Source organism: Thunnus albacares, chromosome 2 (genome assembly GCF_914725855.1).
Source record: "Thunnus albacares chromosome 2, fThuAlb1.1, whole genome shotgun sequence".
NCBI classification, from domain to species: Eukaryota; Metazoa; Chordata; class Actinopteri; order Scombriformes; family Scombridae; genus Thunnus; species Thunnus albacares.
Genome location: NC_058107.1, coordinates 7,304,331 through 7,323,560, shown reverse-complemented (window position 1 = coordinate 7,323,560; position 19,230 = coordinate 7,304,331).

The window sequence follows — 19,230 nt, the reverse complement described above, 5'->3', positions numbered from 1 at the left end:
GCTGCTTGCAGCTTTAATTATTATTATTCTTTATTATTACGCCACTTTAACTCTAAATTTGACCCCCTAAACATGCTCAAAAACTCACCAAATTTGGCACGCACATCAGGAATGGTGAAAAATTTGATAAAATGTAAAAGTTAAACCCCAAAGTGCCAAAATGTGCTCTCTAGCGCCACCTATGTATCTAAAACGGCCGCCACGGCCCGTAGGAATGTCGTAGAGAGATCGAACCAAAACCCAATTATTCGTCTCATCAAGACCTACAAATCATACGCTGACACCCCTGACCTAAATCCAACAGGAAATCCGCAATGTCCATTTCAAAGTATGATTTTTTGCCAATTTTGGACCTTGAATGAACGCTATCTCCTCCTAGGGCGTTAATGGTATCGGCTTCAAACTTTAATACATGACTTATCACACTGTGTTGAGCAAAAGTTATTAAAAACTTTGTAATAACTCGAACGGTTTAGATTTAGTAAGCCCTGAAAGTTGGAGTGCGACATTACACCTTACAATGTAAACCAATGGGGAGGCAAATTCTGGGCATGGACTTTGTGCCAAACTGGGGCATCTGGCGTCTAAACTATAAGTCCCACCACTTTCAAACCTGTATCAATGGATTCGCGACGAAAATTCCTACAAAAAAATGATAATTTTATGTAGGATTTGGCCAAAGTTATGGGATTTATGAGGATTTTTCACAAGAAGATCACTTTGAAATCTTTCCTTCCAACTGTGAGGGAGAGAGAGAGAATGGGAGGGGGGGGATGGGTAAAGTAAACATCTACTGCCTGTGACAGAGGGTGGAGCAAACTCCATTTCCAAGGATGCTTTGCGATTTTCACACCTCAGCAGGGAGCAGTCCACATTGGTCCCTCATTGGCGGAGACGCTCCTGTACAGCGGAGCGTCTCGAGGACACAGCCATGACATCACCACCCCTTTATAAGCGAGCACGCCCAAACTACACGTCTTTCCCATGTCACTGAGCTAGGGGTAACTCCTGTTCCCCTGTGAGTTAGCTTAACTACCCCACGAACATGTTTTCCCCTCATCGAAGACTCCCCTCGTCGGACGAGACGAGACTTTGCCCGTGTTTACCCGAACACATTCCTGGACCCGAGAGAGACCGCTGCTGCAACCAGCGTCCTCAAATTCCCCCGAGAAAGAGGAAATGAAGTTACTTCGGGATAACGTGGACCGGCTCTGCCCTTCGCGTCTTCGCCGAGTCATCTCTGCTGTTCTCTCCGCCACTCCACTCAGAGCCAGCTGCCGTGTTTTCGCCGACCTGTTTTACCTTGATGGTCACGGTGTTTTTTCCGCAGGTTTCACTTCACTCAGCTGGCCGACAGACCCGCTGATTCTCTCCGCTTTAACCTAAATAGCAATTCGGGACTCGGTGCTCCGTTTGGATCTAAACAGAGAGCCGGGGTTAGCTGAGAGGCTAGCAGAGGCTAACTGGTTGTGCTTCTTTCGGTCATGCTGCAGTTAACGCTCCGCTGCTGCCTGTTTGCTGCCTGTTAGTTGTGTTCACCACGCTTGACTATTTTGTGTTTGTCCCGCTCGGGACTACTGTGTTTGTGCTGCCGTGAGTGAGAAAGTAAACTGATTTGTCGATCTTAAACCAGACAACGTGCGTTACAGACTGCCGTCCATACGTGCGCTCTCTGTGGAAAAAGAACCGCTTCTCTCTCTCTCACGATCGCTCTCCCTCCTCCCTCTCTTGTGACTAACACCATACTCACGCGCGCACAGATACACGCACCGACATCGTTTTGCACATCTGATGGTCAGATAACGTGGGACAAAAGTGTCCAACCCTGTGCAAAGCTGTTTGTGTTTTGTTTGGTAGAATTAGATTTTAGAATAGCTATTTATTGAATGAAGCATTTGTTAACTTTGTTAATTTTGCTAAGTTTAATAAACACTGTTATATCTTTAAAGAGAAGTTCTTTAGTCATTATTGGTAACATATTGTGAAAAGTGGCTGATTGAAGGAGTCAGAGCTCGAATTCAACCCTTCTTTGTTCACCCTTGAATGATTATCTCTCAGATATGAACATTCTAGGTGAACTCCCATTTATGAGACTACCTTGCTCGGTTATTGGTCCCGGTTTCGGGGTGGTGCTTCGTATCTGTTAGTTCATATTAATAATTCTGTTAATTGTTATAATTAATTATTATTGATAATTGATAATTATAGCAAATAATTAACTGTGTTCTTCGCAGATCCTACAGTTGGTACCTGAATTATTGATTAAGGTTTACAATATTTTGATTTCATAATTCATAATTGTCTGTGAACAGAGGGGTGGGCTCACAGAGAGACGCTGGTTAGTATTGTGTGTCAAAAGACTCTCACACTGATCATCTCCAAACGTTTTCTTGGTCCCCACAAGCTCAGCTGACTGCGCCGCGGCTTGACGTGCGCAAGGGCGCGAAGGCCCGTTCAACGCTGCTTGCAGCTTTAATTTTTTATTATTATTATTATTATTACAACTCTTTGACCTCAAATAACTTCTACAAACGTGTACCAAAACTCACCAAAATTGGCATGCGCGTCAGTTCTGGTGAAAATCGCAGATTTTATGCGTCTCGCAAAAAATGCGGGGAAAAATGGCTCGACAGCGCCACCTAGAAAATTAAGAAAAGCGAGCCCCACGATACAGATGGTCGTAGAACAATGAAATTTGGTGTGCTTATATATCATGACCAGTCGCACCAAAAACTCTCTTGGAGCCATACCCTAAATCCAACAGGAAGTCGGCCATTTTGGTTCAAAGTTGCCATTTTCAGGCCAATTTTGCCGTTTTTAGCCCGCGTACTTTAACGAACTCCTCCTAGGGATTTGACCTGAGCAACTTGAAATTCGGTCAGTATCATCTGCAGACCTGGGAGATGAAAAGTTATCAAAACGGTGAGTTTTTGACATTGCTGAGGGGGTGTGGTCGGGCGGCGAATTTCGATCCTTCGCCGTGAAAATTGAAACGGCCATAACTCTGGCATGCACGATCCTAAGAGACCCAAACCTTTTGTGCTTGGACAGAGTCAAGCACATCCATGTGTCAATATTGGATCTAAGTCATAGCGCCACCTGCTGGCAACAGGAAGTTACATGTTTTACACTTTGACGCTCTGTGGGTGGCACGGTGATGGGATCCACCTCAAATTTACTCAGAATAGCCTAAAGGCCTTGGAGATGGTATATTATGAAGTTAGTGACTTTTCGTTGAAAGGTGTTGCCATGACGACGCGGCGAATTTCGATGTCTCGCCATGACATTTTGAAAGCCTTATAACTTGACTCCACATGGTCTGATCTTTTCCAAATTTCATATGCTTGTTAAGAGTCCCGGTCTGAACACATTGTCAGGCCCATATTTAGTGAGAGTCATAGCGCCACCTACTGGCAACAGGAAGTATCATGCGTCGTTCTTTGTTGTATTACTCCTAGGAAATTTGGCCGATGCACCTGAAATTGACTCAGCTAAGATGTAAGACCTTGGTGATGCTACATTTAGCAGGTCATGACCCATGACCAAACGCTGTTGCCATGGCAACACATCCTTCGCCATGCAATACGATGCTGTATTTTAGGGACAATGGATGGGTTTACAGTCACAAAACTTGGCACACATGTCTGGAGCGACACCAGTTAAAATCCTGGATAGGTCATTTGCAAAGATGTGACAATATGGCTCAACAGCGCCCCCTTGAAAATTTCAAAATTGTAGCCCTGCCTTCCAGATTAACCTAGGAAAATGAAATTTGGGAGGTATATGTATCATGTCAAGACGCACAAAAAAGCCTCTTGGAGCCGTATTGTAAGTCCTACAGGAAGTCGGCCATCTTGATAAAAGTGGTCATTTTTCGCATTTTTTTGACCATTTCGCATACCTTTTAATGAACTCCTCCTACAGAATTCATGGTAACGACTTCAAAATCAGTGTGTGTCATCTACAGTCGTGTGTGATCAAAAGTTATCAAAAGATTTAGTTATCATTGAAGCGTGTGGCCGTGGCGTGGCTTTGAGTTTTGATGTTTCGCCATGACAGGCGAAATTGCTATAACTTTAGTATAAATGCTCGAGTCTACACCAAACTTTACATGTTTGATAAGACTCCCAGCCTGAACACGTCTAAATAGCAATATTCAGTCAGTGATGAAAACTGGCTCCATTGCGCCCCCTACGACATTTCAATGCAGCAGCCCCTGCAGCATGCAGAGTAGGTGATTGAGTATGTGACGTTAATCTCCCCTTGCACTGTCTGAAAACAGCCCAGGTGTGGGGACATCTATATGCCCGTGACAGAAGCCCTTCACCAGCGCCGAGCCCCGACATATGCAAGGACGCGAGGGCCCGATCATCGCTGCTTGCAGCTTTAATTATTATTATTATTCTTATTCTTCAGGAAGTCGGCCATTTTGGTTCAAAGTTGCGATTTTCAGGCCAATTTTGCCGTTTTTAGCCCACGTACTTTAACTTTTCTTTCTTAATAATCTTTCTTTATTAATACGCCACTTTAACTCTAAATTTGACCCCCTAAAAATGCTTAAAAACTCACCAAATTTGGCACGCACATCAGGTCTGGTGAAAAATTTGATAAAATGTAAAAATTAACCCCCGAAGTGTCAAAATCTGCTCGAGAGCGCCACCTATGTATCTAAAACGGCCGCCACGGCCTGTAGGAATGTCGTGGAGAGATCGAACCAAAACTCAATTATTCGACTCATCAAGCCCCACAAATCATATGCTGACACCCCTGACTTAAATCCAACAGGAAGTCTGCAATCTCAATTTCAAAATACGATTTTGTGCCAATTTTGGACCTTGAATAAACGCTATCTCCTCCTAGGGCATTAATGGTATCGGCTTCAAACTTGAGTACATGACTTATCACACTATATTGAGCAAAAGCTATTAAAAACTTTGTAATAACTCGAACGGTTTTGATTTAGTAAGCCCTGAAAGTTGGAGTGCGACATTACACCTTACAATGTAAACCAATGGGGAGGCAAACTCTTGGCATGGACTTTGTGCTAAACTGGGGCATCTGGCATCTAAACTATAAGTCCGACCACGTTCTAACCTGTATCAATGGATTCGCGACGAAAATTCCTACAAAAAATGATATTTTTATGTAGGATTTGGCCAAAGTTATGGGATTTATGAGGATATTTCACAAGAAGAGTACACTGATGTCCTTCTCTGCAGCTGTGAGGGAAAGGGAGAGAATGGGAGGGGGGGATGGGTAAAGTAAACATCTACTGCCTGTGACAGAAGCCCTTAGACTGCGCCACACTCCACTTACTTAGTGCTTCTACACATCTGACAGCAGTGTTCAATCCTTACTTTTTTTCAAGGAGTACATGTGCTCCTAAATGAAAGAAATTAGGAGCATACATATAACTTTGGGAGCACACTGGAAAAATGTTCAAGTAACAGTTTCTTAAAGAAAACAATTCATTACATACATATTTACAATTTATCACATACATATTTAAACTCTGTGTGTGTTTGTAAATCACAATTTGCTGTTTTTAGGGGTGCTTGATTATGGTAAAAATCATAATCATGATCATTTTTGTTCAATATTGAGATCATGATTATTCAACATGATCACTTTTTGACTGTAATTTTTGCCAATTGCTGATGTTGATATATGCACATATTTTTCCCTCTTGGCTGAGGATACTATTACACATATAATCATATATTGTACTAATGATCAAGAAAAACTATAGCCTATATGAGGGAAGAACTCAGGAAGGCTGGAGTTCCGGAGCTCAGTATTAAAATTGTAATGGACCTGCCATGAGGGTGGAGCAAACTCCATTTCCAAGGATGCTTTGCGATTTTCACACCTCAGCAGGGAACAGTCAACATCGGTCCCTCATTGGCGGAGACGCTCCTGCACAGTGGAGCGTCCTGATGACGCAGCCATGACATCACCACCCCTTTATAAGCGAGCACGCCCAAAATACACGTCTTTCCCATGTCACTGAGCTAGGGGTAACTCCTCTGTGAGTTAGCTTGACTACCCCACGAACATGTTTTCCCCTCATTGAAGACTCCCCTCGTCGGACGAGACGAGATTTTGCCCGTGTTCACCCAAACACATTCCTGGATCCGAGAGAGACCGCTGCTGCAACCAGCGTCCTCAAATTCCCCCGAGAAAGAAGAAATGAAGTTACTTCAGGATAACGTGGACCGGCTCTGCCCTGCTCGTCTTCGCCGAGTCGACTCTGCTGTTCTCTCCGCCACTCCACTCAGAGCCAGCTGCCGTGATTTTGGCCGACCGTGCGAGAACGGCACCGTCTGCCTCCGAGCCAAGAACAAAGTTGGACATTAAGACGGACTACACACACACACCCTGCTCGCTTTCTGAAGCGACCAAGTAAGAGGCATAAGTCTGGGCATAGGCAGTGTTAGTTGTGTGTTCTTTTCAGCATCAGTTGCTGTTTTTTAGCATTTAGCTTTATTGCTATTGTTCTTGTTGTTTGAGTTGACGGACCGCCGAGTCCATTTTTCTCTGCTTTACTCTGAGGAGTATTTTAAGTGTGCTGCCTGTTAGTTGTGTTCACCACGCTAGACTATTTTGTGTTTGTCCCGCTCGGGACTACTGCTGTGTTTGTGCCACCGTGAGTGAGAAAGTAAATTAATTTGTCGATCAGAAATCAGACAACGTGCGTTACAGACTGCCGTCCGTACGTGCGCTATCTGTGGACAAAAGATCAGCTTCTCTTCCTCTCACGATCGCTTTCCTTCCTCCCTCTCTTGCAACTAACACACACACTCACGCGCGCACAGATACACGCACCGACATCGTTTTGCACATCTGATGGTCAGATAATGTCGGACAAAGCTTTGCGTTGTTTCCTTATCTGCCATCAGACACGTGTGTTTTTCACGGAATTGGATGAGAGCAAGACGCCGACTACCAGGCGGTGCCATCTTGTTTTTGTCTAGCCAAGACACTGCCGTACTTCTGCCATTTGGGTCTCGCGTGACGTGACCTACTCCCACAGTCACGTCCGTGTCGCAGACTGACGACGTCATCACGTCATTCCCAGTCACCATCTTGTCTCGCACATGCGCGCGCGCACACACACACACACACACACATACATACATACATACATACATACATGCATTCCCCTGCATGTGTCCAACCCAGTGCAAAGCTGTTTGTGTTTAGTTTGGTAGAATTAGATTTTAGAATATCTGTTTATTGAATGAAACATTTGTTAACTTTGTTAATTTTGCTAAGTTTAATAAACAATGTTATATCCTTAAAGAGAAGTTCTTTTGTCATTATTGTGTGTAACATATTGTGAAAAGTGGCTGATTGAAGGAATCAGAGCTTGAATTCAACCCTTCTTTGTTCACCCTTGAATGTTGATATCTCTCAGATATTAACATTCTAGGTGAACTCCCATTTATGAGATTACCTTGTTCGGTTATTGGTCCCGGTTTCCGGGTGGTGCTCCGTATTTGTTAGTTCATATTAATAATTCTATTAATTATTATAATTAGTTAATTATCTTAGATAATTGATAATTAATGCAAATAATCAACTGTGTTCCTCACAGATCCTACAGTTGGTGCCTGAATTATTGGTTAAGGTTAACAATATTTTGATTTCATAATCCATAATTATCTGTGATAAACAGAGGGGTGTGCTCACGGAGAGAAACTGGTTAGTATTGTGTGTCAAAAGACTCTCACACTGATCATCTCCAAATGTTTTCTTAGTTCCCAGAAGCTTAGCTGACTGCGCCGCGGCCTGATGTGTGCAAGGGCGCGAAGGCCCATTCAACGCTGCTTGCAGCTTTAATTATTAGGGCCAGAGCGCTGACCAGCACGAAGCCCTCTTGTATCCAAAGGAATTATTATTATTATAATATATATATAATAAATTAATATTATTATTAACATAGAAAAATAAAATTCACAAAATGAAATTCGGCCATCTTGAAAAAACTGGTCAATTTTTGCATTTTTTTGACCATTTCCCATACCTTGTATTTTAACGAACTCCGCCTACAGAATTCATCGTAACGACTTTAAAATCAGTGTGTGTTATCTACACTAGTGTGTGATCAAAAGTTATCAAAAGATTTAGTTATCATTGAAGCGTGTGGCCGTGACTTGGCGTTGAGTTTTGATGTTTCGCCATGACAGGCGAAATTGTTAGTTTAGTGTACAAGGTCGGATCTGCCTGAAACTTGACATTTGAAAACAGTCCAGGCCTGAACATGTCTACATGATAATATTTAGTCAATAATGCAAACTGGCTCCATAGCGCCCCCTACGACATTCAATGAAGTAGCCCCAGCAGCAGGCAAAATAGCAAACAGGCAGTGATGTTAACCTCCCTCTTTCAGTATCTGGAAACAGCTCGGGTCTGGTGACATCTACATGCCTGTGACTGAGGCCCTTCGACTCCATCCAAGACAATGTAGGCAAGGGCGCGAGGGCCCGATCATCGCTGCTTGCAGCTTTAATTGTATTTGTATCTGTATTTGTTGAGGCAGCAAAATTATTTGTATTTGTATTCGAATAAAAGTGGAAAGAGGCTTGAAAATCCTGTTTCTGTTTTTATTACACTTTTACTTTTAGAAAATTAAAGTGTTCTAATAAGCGTTAATGAATAAACTACATTACAAAGGAGATCCCCAAATGGGTCTCGAACTGGAGTCTCCCAGATCATAGATGACTGTGCTGACTACTGAGCTAAAACTTAATTTATTGCCTCATTGCAGACAGACCTCTACCTATTTATACACCAATAACACAGAGACAGCACACCATGTAAAGAGGAGATGTAAAGAAGAGAAGAACTTCAAAGGCAATTATTGCTTTGCACTTTTCATTTGTCACCTTTTTTTTTACAACCTAACCACAACAGGTTATGGAGAGTCCCTTGGGAGTTCTTTGTGTGTGTCAGTAGCTCAGTTTCATCTCTGGGGAACACCCCCAACTCCTGGAGTGATGTCCAAATTAGGAAATGTGTGTCATGTAGCAGGTGGATGTGACTCCCCTTCTTGAGACCTGCTGATAGTCATAACAGCAGAGCAGAGAGAGAGACTGAGATGGCGATGTAACCGACCTGCACATTGTTATTTGACATGGTTTTTCTTTTCTTCCCGAAAACTAAAATATTTGTTTGAAACAAATATTCGTAAAAAAACCCCACTATTTGTGCTTTGCTGAATAACATATTTGTATTTGGGCAAACCCCTACTAGTGAGTAGTTCTGGCAGCAGGCCGGTGTTCTCATGAGTCCCTGTTCAGGTGTTTACAAGACAATTCTGAGAGAGACCCTGTTTTTAGAATGACACAAGAAAATGTAACTGTATTTTCTTCGGCAGTCCCTGTAGTATAAACACTTATCTTAAAATCATTCTCAAATAAATACGCCTACATTTGACTTCTTCGAATAAAGGACCACTCTGCTGATTTTCTCCTTATTTCTGTGTATTTTTCATTCAGAGACTCTATTATACTTGTCATTGCTCAGTCTCTCTCTCTGAAATGCAGCACATCCAAAAATCAAATGAAGAGAGTCTGTGAAGTCCAGTCAGGTGGCTTTTAGGGCACTGGTGTGTCAGCAAACAACACTGGATTAATGTTGCCTTAGTTTCTGAGATGCTATCTGTGTGAAGACTGCAGGCTCCCTAATACCCTGCAGATAGACAGCTCCTGGTTACTGCACATAAATATGACTGAATTGATATATTAATAGCACATAGACCTCAAGATAAAACTGTAATGTAAAAAATTAAAGGGAAGGCCAGCCATGTTCTGAACAGATTGATCTGAGTTAGTTTAATGCAGACAGTTGCTTATACCATATTTACTTATTTGGCTTGATAATTGGAAATATAACATGCAGCATGCACAAGCAGTTAACTTTTTACCTTTTTTATCTCTGATGTTTATATTAGTTAAAAGGAAGTTGCAACTGAAACTTAAAAACATAATTTGGTCAATAGATGTGCAGTACATGCACATTGATTGTAAAAAAAATACACAAAACAAAACAAAAAAATTGTTTCACTGATGTCACAGCAGTAAGACAAAAGAGCCCCAACTGTATAACAGAGGCCACAAGCACAGAGCAGCATGATGCATCAAACATCACACTTTTTTTGATGTGATGAATTAACAACACCAAACAGCAGACAGACATTTAGCAGGTAAAGAGCCAGATATTCTTCTCAGGAGCTGTGGAGACAAAACCAGAGCTAAAATGACAATGAATATTGGACTTAGATTCCTTAGGTGGACACAAACACTAAATGAATGCTGATGTTGCTCTTTGTCTGCTGGAGGTGTAAATGGGCAACTGCTAACATGTTCAGATGGAAGCAGCTTAACATTGTTATTGCACCACATAAACTAGTAGTGCAGTAGTTGGGGAAGGTGAATCGATGGGTCAACAAAGCATGTGACTTTGACACAGGAGACCACTGTTTGCTTCCTACCAACGGTCAACACTGGTTTCTTTTAAACATGTCCATGATCTTTCCTTAATCTTAACCCAGTAATTTCAGTTGCCAAAACTTGACAAAACCTAAACTATGGAGGTGTTCAATCAGAAAACACTCATGTGGATCATTAAAAGGGGACCTATTATGCTCATTTCCAGCTCTGTTTTTATCTGTGCATACGCACAAATCATAAACATCCCATGGTGTTAAAAAATTATGTAGTCATGAATGATTTATTCAATGTAAGCAGTGTATTACAACAAGAATTATTTTAAAAAATATACAACAATTAAAAGTGTGAAATTGCTTATAATACACAATTTATTTACTTAAAATAAAATTAATAGCTAAGGCGTAATCCATAAATCATCATCATAAATGTAATGTACACCTGGCACAGCAGTAGAGATTTATTAAGATCAATTACACACATCTACACATTTACCAACTTTTTATTTTGTTACGGATGTACTGCGTGGTAGTGGTGCAACAGGTATGCAGGCTGTATACAGGATTCACAATCAGACTCCAAACGGTTGTGCCAATGACATGTTTACTAGCCAAATCTGCCTTCTCTGGCTTCTACTTCTGAAACTGTTGTTTGCATTTCACTAGCAGTAAAGTCTTGCTACATTTTTACCATCACAGCCCTCTTTGCCATTGCCATTTGCAGAGAGCCCAGTATTTGTATCTATATTTGTTGAGGCAGCAAAATTATTTAAATTTAGGGCCCGAGCACTGACCAGCGTGAAGCCCTCTTGTATCAAAAGGAATTATTAGGGCCCGAGTGCTGACCAGCGCGAAGCCCTCTTGTTTCCAAAGGAATTATTAGGGCCTGAGCCCAAAGGGGGAAGACCCTATTGTTTTTCGTGTGTTTGTTTCTTTATTATTAGGGCCCGAGCACCGACCGGTGCGAAGCCCTATTGAAACTGAAGGAATTATTATTATTATTAGGGCCCGAGCACCGACCGGTGCGAAGCCCTATTGAAACTGAAGGAGTTATTAGGGCCCGAGCACCGACCGGTGCGAAGCCCTATTGAAACTGAAGGAGTTATTATTATTATTAGGGCCCGAGCACCGACCGGTGCGAAGCCCGATTGAAACTGAAGGAGTTATTATTATTATTATTATTATTATTATTATTATTATTATTATTATTATTATTCCTCCGAAACAAACGCATTTTTGAGGGCCTAAACATGCACGAAAACTCATGAAAATTTGCACAGATGTCAGGACTGGCGAAAATTGCGATATTTTATGGGTCTCGAAATAAAGCAGGACAAAATGGCTCGACAGCGCCACCTAGAAAGTCAAGAAAATTGAGCCCCTCGATACAGATTGTCGTAGGAGAACGAAATTCGGTATGCATATGTATCATGACCAGACGCACCAAAAAGTCTCAAGGACACATAGCCTAACTCCAACGGGAAGTCGGCCATTTTGTATCAAAGTTGAAATTTTGCACCGATTTTGTCATTTCCAGCCCGCATACTTTAACGAACTCCTCCTAGAGATTTGACCCCAGGACTTTCAAATTCGGTCCGTATCATCTACAGGCATAGGAGATTAAAAGTTATTAAAACAATTCTCATTAGTCTTTCCTAGGGGGCGTGGCTGGGCGGCGAATTTCGATCCTTCGCCATGAAAAATGAAACGGCTATAACTCCGGCATACATGATCCTAAGAGAGCCAAACCTTTTGTGCTTCATAAGAGTCCCGCCCTGAACGGGTCCATGTGACAATACAGGATATGAGTCATAGCGCCACCTCCTGGCAACAGGAAGTTACATGTTTTACGCTCTGACGCCCTGTGGGCAGCACGGTGATGGAATCCAGCTGAAATTTACTGAGAATAGCCTCAAGACCTTGGAGATCTTATATTATGAAGTTGGTGACCCTTCGTTGAAAGGTGTTGCCATGGCGACGCGGCCAATTTCGATGTGACGCCATGAAATTTCAATGCCTTATAACTTGACTCCACGTGGTCTGATCTTTTCCAAATTTCATATGCTTGTTAAGAGTCCCGATCTGAACACATGTTCAGTCTCATATTTAGCGAAAGTCATAGCGCCACCTACTGGCAACAGGAAGTATCATGCGTCGTACTTTGTCTAATTACTCCTAGGAAATTTGGCTGATGCACCTGAAATTAAGTCAGCTAATAAACAAGACCTTGGTGATGCTACATTTGGCAGCTCATGACCCAAAACTGAATGCTGTTACCATGGCGACACATCCTTCGCCATGAAATATGATACTGTTTTTCAGGGAGAAGGGATTGCTCTACAGTCATGAAACTTGACACACATGTCTAGAGTGATGTCAGCTCAAATCCTATGTGGTCGCTTTGAATGGGCGTGGCAAAATGGCTCAACAGCGCCCCCTTTAAAATTTCAAAATTGCAGCCCCGCCTTCCAGATTAACGTAGAAAGATGAAATTCACAGGGCACATGTATAATGTCAACACGCACAAAAAAGCCTCTTGCAGCCTTATTGTAAGTGGAACAGGAAGTCGGCCATCTTGAAAAAAATGGTACATTTTCGCCTTTTCTTGGCCATTTCGCATACCTTGTATTTTAAAGAACTCCTCCTACAGAATCCATGGTAAGGACTTCAAAATCAGTGTGTGTCATCTAGACTAGTGTATGATCATGATGGTTTGGCCGTGGCGTGGCGTTGAGTTTTGATGTTTCGCCATGACAGAGGAAATTGATATAACTTGAGTGTACACGGTTGGATCTGCCTCAAACTTTACACAACAAGTCACTGACAAAAGCCCTTCGACTGAGCGTCACTTGGACATGCGCTGGGGTGCGAGGGCCCGATCATCGCTGCTTGCAGCTTTAATTATTATTATTATTATTATTATTCCTCCGAAACAAACGCATTTTTGAGGGCCTAAACATGCACGAAAACTCATGAAAATTTGCACAGATGTCAGGACTGGCGAAAATTGCGATATTTTATGGGTCTCGAAATAAAGCGGGACAAAATGGCTCGACAGCGCCACCTAGAATTGACCCCCTTGATACAGATTGTCGTAGGAGAACGAAATTCGGTATGCATATGTATCATGACCAGACGCACCAAAAAGTCCCAAGGACACATAGCCTAACTCCAACAGGAAGTCGGCCATTTTGTATCAAAGTTGAAATTTTGTCATTTCCAGCCCGCATACTTTAACGAACTCCTCCTAGAGATTTGACCCCAGGACTTTCAAATTCGGTCCGTATCATCTACAGGCATAGGAGATTAAAAGTTATTAAAACAATTCTCATTAGTCTTTCCTAGGGGGCGTGGCTGGGCGGCGAATTTCGATCCTTCGCCATGAAAAATGAAACGGCTATAACTCCGGCATACATGATCCTAAGAGAGCCAAACCTTTTGTGCTTCATAAGAGTCCCGCCCTGAACGGGTCCATGTGACAATACAGGATATGAGTCATAGCGCCACCTCCTGGCAACAGGAAGTTACATGTTTTACGCTCTGACGCCCTGTGGGCAGCACGGTGATGGAATCCAGCTGAAATTTACAGAGAATAGCCTCAAGACCTTGGAGATCTTATATTATGAAGTTGGTGACCCTTCGTTGAAAGGTGTTGCCATGGCGACGCGGCGAATTTCGATGTGACGCCATGAAATTTCAATGCCTTATAACTTGACTCCACGTGGTCTGATCTTTTCCAAATTTCATATGCTTGTTAAGAGTCCCGATCTGAACACATGTTCAGTCTCATATTTAGCGAAAGTCATAGCGCCACCTACTGGCAACAGGAAGTATCATGCGTTGTACTTTGTCTAATTACTCCTAGGACATTTGGCTGATGCACCTGAAATTAAGTCAGCTAATAAACAAGACCTTGGTGATGCTACATTTGGCAGCTCATGACCCAAAACTGAATGCTGTTACCATGGCGACACATCCTTCGCCATGAAATATGATACTGTTTTTCAGGGAGAAGGGATTGCTCTACAGTCATGAAACTTGACACACATGTCTAGAGTGATGTCCGCTAAAATCCTATGTGGTCGCTTTGAATGGGCGTGGCAAAATGGCTCAACAGCGCCCCCTTTAAAATTTCAAAATTGCAGCCCCGCCTTCCAGATTAACGTAGAAAGATGAAATTCACAGGGCACATGTATAATGTCAACACGCACAAAAAAGCCTCTTGAAGCCTTATTGTAAGTGGAACAGGAAGTCGGCCATCTTGAAAAAAATGGTACATTTTCGCCTTTTCTTGGCCATTTCGCATACCTTGTATTTTAAAGAACTTCTACAGAATCCATGGTAAGGACTTCAAAATCAGTGTGTGTCATCTAGACTAGTGTATGATCATGATGGTTTGGCCGTGGCGTGGCGTTGAGTTTTGATGTTTCGCCATGACAGAGGAAATTGATATAACTTGAGTGTACACGGTTGGATCTGCCTCAAACTTTACACAACAAGTCACTGACAAAAGCCCTTCGACTGAGCGTCACTTCGACATGCGCTGGGGTGCGAGGGCCCGATCATCGCTGCTTGCAGCTTTAATTAGGGCCTGAGCCCAAAGGGCGAAGACCCTATTGTTTTTCGTGTGTTTGTTTGTTTCTTATTATTATTATTATTATTAGGGCCCGAGCACCGACCGGTGCGAAGCCCTATTGAAACTGAAGGAGTTATTATTATTATTATTATTATTATTATTATTATTATTATTATTATTCCTCCGAAACAAACGCATTTTTGAGGGCCTAAACATGCACGAAAACTCATGAAAATTTGCACAGATGTCAGGACTGGCGAAAATTGCGATATTTTATGGGTCTCGAAATAAAGCGGGACAAAATGGCTCGACAGCGCCACCTAGAATTGACCCCCTCGATACAGATTGGCGTAGGAGAACGAAATTCGGTATGCATATGTATCATGACCAGACGCACCAAAAAGTCCCAAGGACACATAGCCTAACTCCAACAGGAAGTCGGCCATTTTGTATCAAAGTTGAAATTTTGTCATTTCCAGCCCGCATACTTTAACGAACTCCTCCTAGAGATTTGACCCCAGGACTTTCAAATTCGGTCCGTATCATCTACAGGCATAGGAGATTAAAAGTTATTAAAACAATTCTCATTAGTCTTTCCTAGGGGGCGTGGCTGGGCGGCGAATTTCGATCCTTCGCCATGAAAAATGAAACGGCTATAACTCCGGCATACATGATCCTAAGAGAGCCAAACCTTTTGTGCTTCATAAGAGTCCCGCCCTGAACGGGTCCATGTGACAATACAGGATATGAGTCATAGCGCCACCTCCTGGCAACAGGAAGTTACATGTTTTACGCTCTGACGCCCTGTGGGCAGCACGGTGATGGAATCCAGCTGAAATTTACTGAGAATAGCCTCAAGACCTTGGAGATCTTATATTATGAAGTTGGTGACCCTTCGTTGAAAGGTGTTGCCATGGCGACGCGGCGAATTTCGATGTGACGCCATGAAATTTCAATGCCTTATAACTTGACTCCACGTGGTCTGATCTTTTCCAAATTTCATATGCTTGTTAAGAGTCCCGATCTGAACACATGTTCAGTCTCATATTTAGCGAAAGTCATAGCGCCACCTACTGGCAACAGGAAGTATCATGCGTCGTACTTTGTCTAATTACTCCTAGGAAATTTGGCTGATGCACCTGAAATTAAGTCAGCTAATAAACAAGACCTTGGTGATGCTACATTTGGCAGCTCATGACCCAAAACGGAATGCTGTTACCATGGCGACACATCCTTCGCCATGAAATATGATACTGTTTTTCAGGGAGAAGGGATTGCTCTACAGTCATGAAACTTGACACACATGTCTAGAGTGATGTCAGCTCAAATCCTATGTGGTCGCTTTGAATGGGCGTGGCAAAATGGCTCAACAGCGCCCCCTTTAAAATTTCAAAATTGCAGCCCCGCCTTCCAGATTAACGTAGAAAGATGAAATTCACAGGGCACATGTATAATGTCAACACGCACAAAAAAGCCTCTTGAAGCCTTATTGTAAGTGGAACAGGAAGTCGGCCATCTTGAAAAAAATGGTACATTTTCGCCTTTTCTTGGCCATTTCGCATACCTTGTATTTTAAAGAACTTCTACAGAATCCATCGTAAGGACTTCAAAATCAGTGTGTGTCATCTAGACTAGTGTATGATCATGATGGTTTGGCCGTGGCGTGGCGTTGAGTTTTGATGTTTCGCCATGACAGAGGAAATTGATATAACTTGAGTGTACACGGTTGGATCTGCCTCAAACTTTACACAACAAGTCACTGACAAAAGCCCTTCGACTGAGCGTCACTTGGACATGCGCTGGGGTGCGAGGGCCCGATCATCGCTGCTTGCAGCTTTAATTATTATTATTCCTCCGAAACAAACGCATTTTTGAGGGCCTAAACATGCACGAAAACTCATGAAAATTTGCACAGATGTCAGGACTGGCGAAAATTTCGATATTTTATGGGTCTCGAAATAAAGCGGGACAAAATGGCTCGACAGCGCCACCTAGAATTGAGCCCCTCGATACAGATTGTCGTAGGAGAACGAAATTCGGTATGCATATGTATCATGACCAGACGCACCAAAAAGTCCCAAGGACACATAGCCTAACTCCAACAGGAAGTCGGCCATTTTGTATCAAAGTTGAAATTTTGCACCGATTTTGTCATTTCCAGCCCGCATACTTTAACGAACTCCTCCTAGAGATTTGACCCCAGGACTTTCAAATTCGGTCCGTATCATCTACAGGCATAGGAGATTAAAAGTTATTAAAACAATTCTCATTAGTCTTTCCTAGGGGGCGTGGCTGGGCGGCGAATTTCGATCCTTCGCCATGAAAAATGAAACGGCTATAACTCCGGCATACATGATCCTAAGAGAGCCAAACCTTTTGTGCTTCATAAGAGTCCCGCCCTGAACGGGTCCATGTGACAATACAGGATATGAGTCATAGCGCCACCTCCTGGCAACAGGAAGTTACATGTTTTACGCTCTGACGCCCTGTGGGCAGCACGGTGATGGAATCCAGCTGAAATTTACTGAGAATAGCCTCAAGACCTTGGAGATCTTATATTATGAAGTTGGTGACCCTTCGTTGAAAGGTGTTGCCATGGCGACGCGGCGAATTTCGCTGTGACGCCATGAAATTTCAATGCCTTATAACTTGACTCCACGTGGTCTGATCTTTTCCACATTTCATATGCTTGTTAAGAGTCCCAATCTGAACACATGTTCAGTCTCATATTTAGCGAAAGTCATAGCGCCACCTACTGGCAACAGGAAGTATCATGCGTCGTACTTTGTCTAATTACTCCTAGGAAATTTGGCTGATGCACCTGAAATTAAGTCAGCTAATAAACAAGACCTTGGTGATGCTACATTTGGCAGCTCATGACCCAAAACTGAATGCTGTTACCATGGCGACACATCCTTCGCCATGAAATATGATACTGTTTTTCAGGGAGAAGGGATTGCTCTACAGTCATGAAACTTGACACACATGTCTAGAGTGATGTCAGCTAAAATCCTATGTGGTCGCTTTGAATGGGCGTGGCAAAATGGCTCAACAGCGCCCCCTTTAAAATTTCAAAATTGCAGCCCCGCCTTCCAGATTAACGTAGAAAGATGAAATTCACAGGGCACATGTATAATGTCAAGACGCACAAAAAAGCTTCCTGAAGCCTTATTGTAAGTCGAACAGGAAGTCGGCCATCTTGAAAAAAATGGTACATTTTCGCCTTTTCTTGGCCATTTCGCATACCTTGTATTTTAAAGAACTCCTCCTACAGAATCCATGGTAAGGACTTAAAAATCAGTGTGTGTCATCTAGACTAGTGTATGATCATGATGGTTTGGCCGTGGCGTGGCGTTGAGTTTTGATGTTTCGCCATGACAGAGGAAATTGATATAACTTGAGTGTACACGGTTGGATCTGCCTCAAACTTTTCACAACAAGTCACTGACAAAAGCCCTTCGACTGAGCGTCACTTGGACATGCGCTGGGGTGCGAGGGCCCGATCATCGCTGCTTGCAGCTTTAATTATTATTATTATTATTATTCCTCCGAAACAAACGCATTTTTGAGGGCCTAAACATGCACGAAAACTCATGAAAATTTGCACAGATGTCAGGACTGGCGAAAATTTCGATATTTTATGGGTCTCGAAATAAAGCGGGACAAAATGGCTCGACAGCGCCACCTAGAATTGAGCCCCTCGATACAGATTGTCGTAGGAGAACGAAATTCGGTATGCATATGTATCATGACCAGACGCACGAAAAAGTCCCAAGGACACATAGCCTAACTCCAACAGGAAGTCGGCCATTTTGTATCAAAGTTGAAATTTTGCACCGATTTTGTCATTTCCAGCCCGCATACTTTAACGAATTCCTCCTAGAGATTTGACCCCAGGACTTTCAAATTCGGTCCGTATCATCTACAGGCATAGGAGATTAAAAGTTATTAAAACAATTCTCATTAGTCTTTCCTAGGGGGCGTGGCTGGGCGGCGAATTTCGATCCTTCGCCATGAAAAATGAAACGGCTATAACTCCGGCATACATGATCCTAAGAGAGCCAAACCTTTTTTGCTTCATAAGAGTCCCGCCCTGAACGGGTCCATGTGACAATACAGGATATGAGTCATAGCGCCACCTCCTGGCAACAGGAAGTTACATGTTTTACACTCTGACGCCCTGTGGGCAGCACGGTGATGGAAT